This window comes from Capsicum annuum, chromosome 11 (assembly GCF_002878395.1).
Source record: "Capsicum annuum cultivar UCD-10X-F1 chromosome 11, UCD10Xv1.1, whole genome shotgun sequence".
NCBI classification, from domain to species: domain Eukaryota; kingdom Viridiplantae; phylum Streptophyta; class Magnoliopsida; order Solanales; family Solanaceae; genus Capsicum; species Capsicum annuum.
Genome location: NC_061121.1, coordinates 91,092,723 through 91,098,504, shown reverse-complemented (window position 1 = coordinate 91,098,504; position 5,782 = coordinate 91,092,723). Strand labels below are relative to the sequence as shown.

Here is a 5,782-nt window from a genome sequence, read left to right as displayed (position 1 = left end):
AGTTAACGTCCTACGAATGGTTTTAAGGCACGTAGGAACATCCATTTTAAAATGGTTGAACAAAATATTTTGACCTACTTAAAATGGCAAACTTTGTGAAAAATTTCAATTTCTAAAAATTCAAAACTTGATCAAGCAATTTTTGAAAATAGCTATATTTTGCTCAAGTCCAAATAGTGTATTTTTAGGTAAGAGAAAGTGACTTAAAAGTAAAAATTAAGTCAAAACTTCATTTTATTTTATTGTTATTATTTTTAAAAATCAAAATAAGTGAAAAAAAAAACAATTATGTCGAAACTAATTTTTCTTTATTTAGAAGAAATCTAATTGACAAAAACCTATTTCTTTTTATGTTTAAGAAAATTCAATTTAGCCTATATGAGACTAATTAATACATGAACAAGAAAAAAGTCATCTTAATGTGAAAGGCCTGTTTCTAAAAAATGGTTAACATAAAGTTCATTTTTTATTCATTTTTTTAACAAGATGAAGTAATAAGGAAATTCGGATAAGTGAAGGAAAGGAAAGAAAAGGAAAGGAATATAAAGAAAAATGACAACGCCTTAGGAAATTTATCTAGATTAATTGATTAAAGTGTTCAAGTAAATACAAATAGATAAATTAGAACGAAATATAAATAAAAAAGAGTTAAGATTAGGCCCAAAGGGCCCACTAAAGGGCTACCCAGCTTTTGGACCTAAATCTCATGAATTTCCAGTCCATTTTTTCATGTATATCAGCTATATATCAGCATCTCCTTTTTCCTGCGTTTTTCTGTATATCACTGTATATGCAGTGTATATCAGTATAGAAAACTGCTTTCTCCCCTCCATTATTTATTGTGCACAATGTAATAGTGCGCAACTGCTGCTTTCAATATATACGATATATAACTGTATACAGATTGTATACCAGTGCAGTTTTTGGATTTGGTTAAGGCTTTGACTCGATAGTGGTTGGGTTTAACCCAACGGAATGCGATAGATGAAAGTCTGATGGACTCAATGACGCTGTTCATGCAATAAAAGATGATAAGGGTTAGATACTCGAGTTTTTATGAAGAAAGAACATGATTAAACACGATAAATAAAACTTCCACGTACGAACGATTTAAATATTCCCACACAAAACAAACATATGCAAATATGTTTTTCACGGCTATCACTACTGTTTTATGCGAAAGAATTGAGGCTAATACTGGTATATATGGCAAATTAAGGCCAAAGCAAATATAAAACAAAGTACACATGAAACCTTTGGCAAGCCTACAATTAAGAATAGAAAAAAAGAACAAAATGAACCACTGGAATATTCACTGTTATATTACCATCATTTTAGTTTTAAATCAAGTACATAAGAACAATAAAAAACACGTAACCATGAGAAACACTACCAAAATGACATTAAAAAAAAGCAACTCTAACACACCATTATCATTCTATTTTGGGAACACTGTATGTGTAAACTAAACCCATTCTTTTCAAATAAAAAATGAAACTTTCAGAACTAATAAAAAACTTATCAAAGAAACAACTGAAGAGTGTTAGGGAGGGAAAATTTTCAAGTTTCCAGGATGAAGAGAAGGATAGAAAATGATGGACATCAAAGGATGTTCATCGTCCGAACCTGATGCTTATGCCTGCATTTCCTTCACCTTATACCTAAGCCAAATATATTGATGTATTAATCAAGAGAGGACCAAACTAGAGCATTTCGTGGGGAGTGAAGGGAAGGGGCATGTCCTGGTATCCAAAGACAAAAAGAAAAAAATGGTAACGCTATGGAATGTTCGCATTTTATCTCATAATATTCACATGAACATTCCCTATCCTGTACTTTCTTGATCTAAATAGAACAAATAAAGAGTACTTAACATAGTAAGCTCGAACAAATACAAGCGAGAGAACTAAATTTGGGAAAACGAACTATGTTTGATGAGATCGACACGTTTAAGGAAAACAGGGGTGGGGAAAATTTGGAGATTATTTTAAGAGCAAGGGTAGTATAAGGTAATGAATATCATGTGATATTCATCCCTTTTCTCCCTCGTCTCTCTATACTCCAACGATTACAATCGAAAGCAGGACATGACTTTCGGTTGAAATGCTATCGACCAAGTCAGCCAAAGCAATGAGTAAAATCTAACCACTAGATAGCAATACGAAAGGCAAACAGCAACTAGGCGACAAGATTGATAGAGAAAGGAACAAAACGAAGCAAAATGAAATAAGGGTGAAGCGTGAACGTTACAACAGCGACAACATAAATAAGAAATATTGTGCTTAAAAATGGAAAACAGAATACCTTTTTCGGGGCAGCAAACCAGGAAGCCAAGCCGACAAGCAATTTCATCACTAACTTCGACTCCAAGTTTGAACAACCAAAAATAATTATGAGGGCGGCGTGAGTAAATCGGAACAGAGAAAAAGAAAAATAGAGAATTTATTAAATTGAAGAGTGAAAAAACTCAAGTATTCCCCAATTCTACCATTTAACCTTATTCCCCAAAGGGGTGGAAAAGACCCCCTTTTATAGGCGGTATTGTAGGTTGCAACGGCTTCGTGGAGAAGCCCTTTTAAAATTTCAAATTTTTGGATTCTTGAACAGGCAAACTTCAGAAGAATTGATGATGAAACGAAATAAAGAAGGGCAAGGGGTCACCTCTTCTCAATCATCTTGAAGGAAAAGTGGCGGATTGGATACTATCCAGCTTGAGCCTATCATATTAAACTCCACGGTCATCGAATCAAAGGTGAAACACCTTGAATCTAATAGTTCTTTGGATTTTCCCCATCTTTTCTTTGAATTTGTAGAGCCTCGGGCTTGCTGAACTCAAAAAAAGAGAGGAAGCAGATGAAAGGTGATGAACCAACGGGTTTGTACCCGTCTGTCGGTCTGAAGATTGTCGTGTTGTTTGATTGTTGTTGGCATAGTTGTTATTTGCTGGTTAATGTCATGTTTTGCTGGGTATTGCTCTTAGGGCTCGTTTGGCAGAGTGTGTTAATAAAAATAATTCATGCCTTATTTTTGTGTATTATTAATATATTATTTGGTACAATTTTTATCTATGTATAACTAATATCCTGTATTAGTTATATTTGGTATTGGACTATGTATTACTAATACCCATCTTTTCTATGTATTAGTAATACAACATATTTTAATACATGCATTACATTATTAAATTACAAATTTACCCCTTAAAATACCAACTTCTTTCTCACCATTTCTCCACATCTTCTTCCTTCTTAATCAATCATCTTCTTATTTTTCTGATTTTTTTCTCTTTGCTTTATTCCGATCGAATTCCGTCAATTCCGTCATCTTCTTTGCTTTTCTCCACAAAGTTCTGCTTGATCTTTTCTCCGATTTCTAGCATTAATAACTTCTCAAAAACTTTTCTACTCACATCAAAGCGCAACAGCACCATACAAGACCCAGATTCATCAGTTACAAATGCCAACCAATAACGCTAGCAATGCTAGCACAGCGAACAATACGAAAAAACAACTCATTTTTAAGCTTCTTCCATCAGAGATTCTTCGTCTAATACATTTCCACAATGTTTTGGTTCAAAAAAAAATTATGTTAGAAAATTGTTAGTTTTAATGTAGAATTGAAATAGACAAATGTGTGTAAAAAGGGTATTTTGGTAAATAAATATTTTTTTATAAAAATTATATAAATATATATTATTTTTAATACATCAAACCAAACATTGTGTAAGAAATAATGTTTGCATAACTAATACCAACATTACTAATACTTGTGTTAGTAATGTAACTATTATTAATACACCTTATTCGGCATTATTCTTATACACTCAACCAAACGACCACTTAATGATATTGTTGTTTGGGGTTATATGCATGTCGATGGGTAAAGGGGAAAGATTAGGAGGAAGTGGGTTGGGTATTGGGTGTTTCGGTTGGGCTGGAGCGGCTGAAGGTATTGTTGTTGGGCCTGGTGTTATGGAAACGGGTCGAGGTTGGGTGATGGATGAGTTCAGGCTATTAATTAAATAGCGTTATGATTAGCATTTTATTCAATTTATATAAATTTTAATCAAATTGAATGATCAATTGCTCAATTGCAATGCAATTGTAATCTCAATTATGACCAAATTCGCTAAATTGACTAAAATGAAATAAGATCCAATACGAATCAAGTATCGATTTAATATCGAGTTTCTTGACTAATAAAATTAAACAAATATTTTCCAAATAAATTTATTTTTGAAAACAAATTAATTTCAAATCAAGATCTTACCTATTTGAATGAATTTTCAAGATAACTTTTGATTAAAATTTAATTTTTGTAGAATAACTATTTAAGTAATAAAATTATACGATTTTGTATATACTTATATGAAAATATATAATTATCACTTAAAGTGATAAAATTCCCTAAATAAATACTTTTGAATATTTTTATCCAGATAAAATAAATATTAATTTTATTTAAAAGTGAAGAAACTCGGGATTAAATATAATCGTGAAGGACAAAAATTAGGTGTCAATAATGGGGAATGCTTCTATTCTTATGTCCTGCTAAATCTTATTTCATGTCTTGTATCAATCTTAATAAAGCCCAAGATTCCTGGAAAAACTTCATGACTTACGTTGTTATGATCACATGTCATATAGCTCATGCCTATTAGTGATGTTAAAGGTATCTTGGAAAAGTTTTAAAATTTTTAGAAGCGTTTTGGAGCTATTTTTGGATACTGAGGCAGTGAGCCTCGGTGATAACGTCGTGTCACAGAGGCTACTCTCTGTGATAAGTGGCATGGCACGGAGGTTAGCCTCTGCGATAGGCAGCATGCTATGCCGAGGTGTTAAATTTCTTCCAATTTTGATTTTCTCACTTGGGGTGAGGGGATTTGGGTTTTTTACCTCTTGTAGGACCTCAGTCTCGTTATCTAATGATTCGTTCTTTTGTAATTTACTTGGTGATCCCACGAAGCCCTTTTATTTTGATTCCTATATGTGTCTTGTTAAGGAGAATTCCTAATGTGAACTTACATAATTTGTTACATACTTATAAAGCTTCAAAAAATTTCTATCCATCATTCGAGGAATGATTCCAAAGGGGGGATAATGTAATACCCCGCATTTTCGGGCTAGAATTTGAACCGTTGTTTCTACGTGTATAAAATCGAATCTAATAATCTGTATATGAATATAAATGTCATGATCATTTACCTATTGTGTAAAGTGCTTTCGAGGTGAAGAATGTTCATACAAAACATTTAGAGTGAAGTTGACTTAAGAACTTTTGTTGTTGACTAAATTTTGGTATTCGATTCTACCAGAGTCAACTTTTAACGTGTATAACTTTTGGAATATATGGAATTTGGGGGCTTAATACCCACCAAATTAAAGATAATTGAGTCCTCTTTCCAACGCATTCAATTTTGCATTTATTCAATACCCGAGCAAAAAGTTATGAGCATTATCATGAGGAACTAGTTAGGGTCCGCGATTTCTCTGTGTCACAGAGGATAATCTCCGCGATAAGCATCGTGTCACGGAGGATAATCTCTTCGATAAGCTCCATGCCACTCTGATATTTTAAAATCGTGTTGTTTTATTTTATTTTATTTTATTAGGGTGAGGGGTAATGGGGTTTTTTCACCTATGAACGACCTTTAAATATTATATTAAACTATTTTCATCAATTTTTACAAAATAAAAAGCTATTATTCCACTCTCAAACTCAAAACCCAAGAAAAGCTTAAGGGTTTTATCATACATTCATCTTTTGGGTTTCAAGCTCCAAA

The 5,782-nt window shown here is 32.6% G+C and overlaps 1 long non-coding RNA gene across 1 annotated transcript; it reads right to left on the bottom strand.

Moving 5' to 3' along the window:
• Nucleotides 1-563: 563 nt before the first annotated feature.
• On the bottom strand, nt 564-3,076 carry LOC107848466. Its single transcript, XR_001668032.2, has 2 exons — nt 2,305-3,076; nt 564-1,010 (listed from the first exon to the last, which is right to left on the bottom strand). It is a non-coding gene; the product is annotated as an uncharacterized LOC107848466 (long non-coding RNA).
• Nucleotides 3,077-5,782: the final 2,706 nt, after the last annotated feature.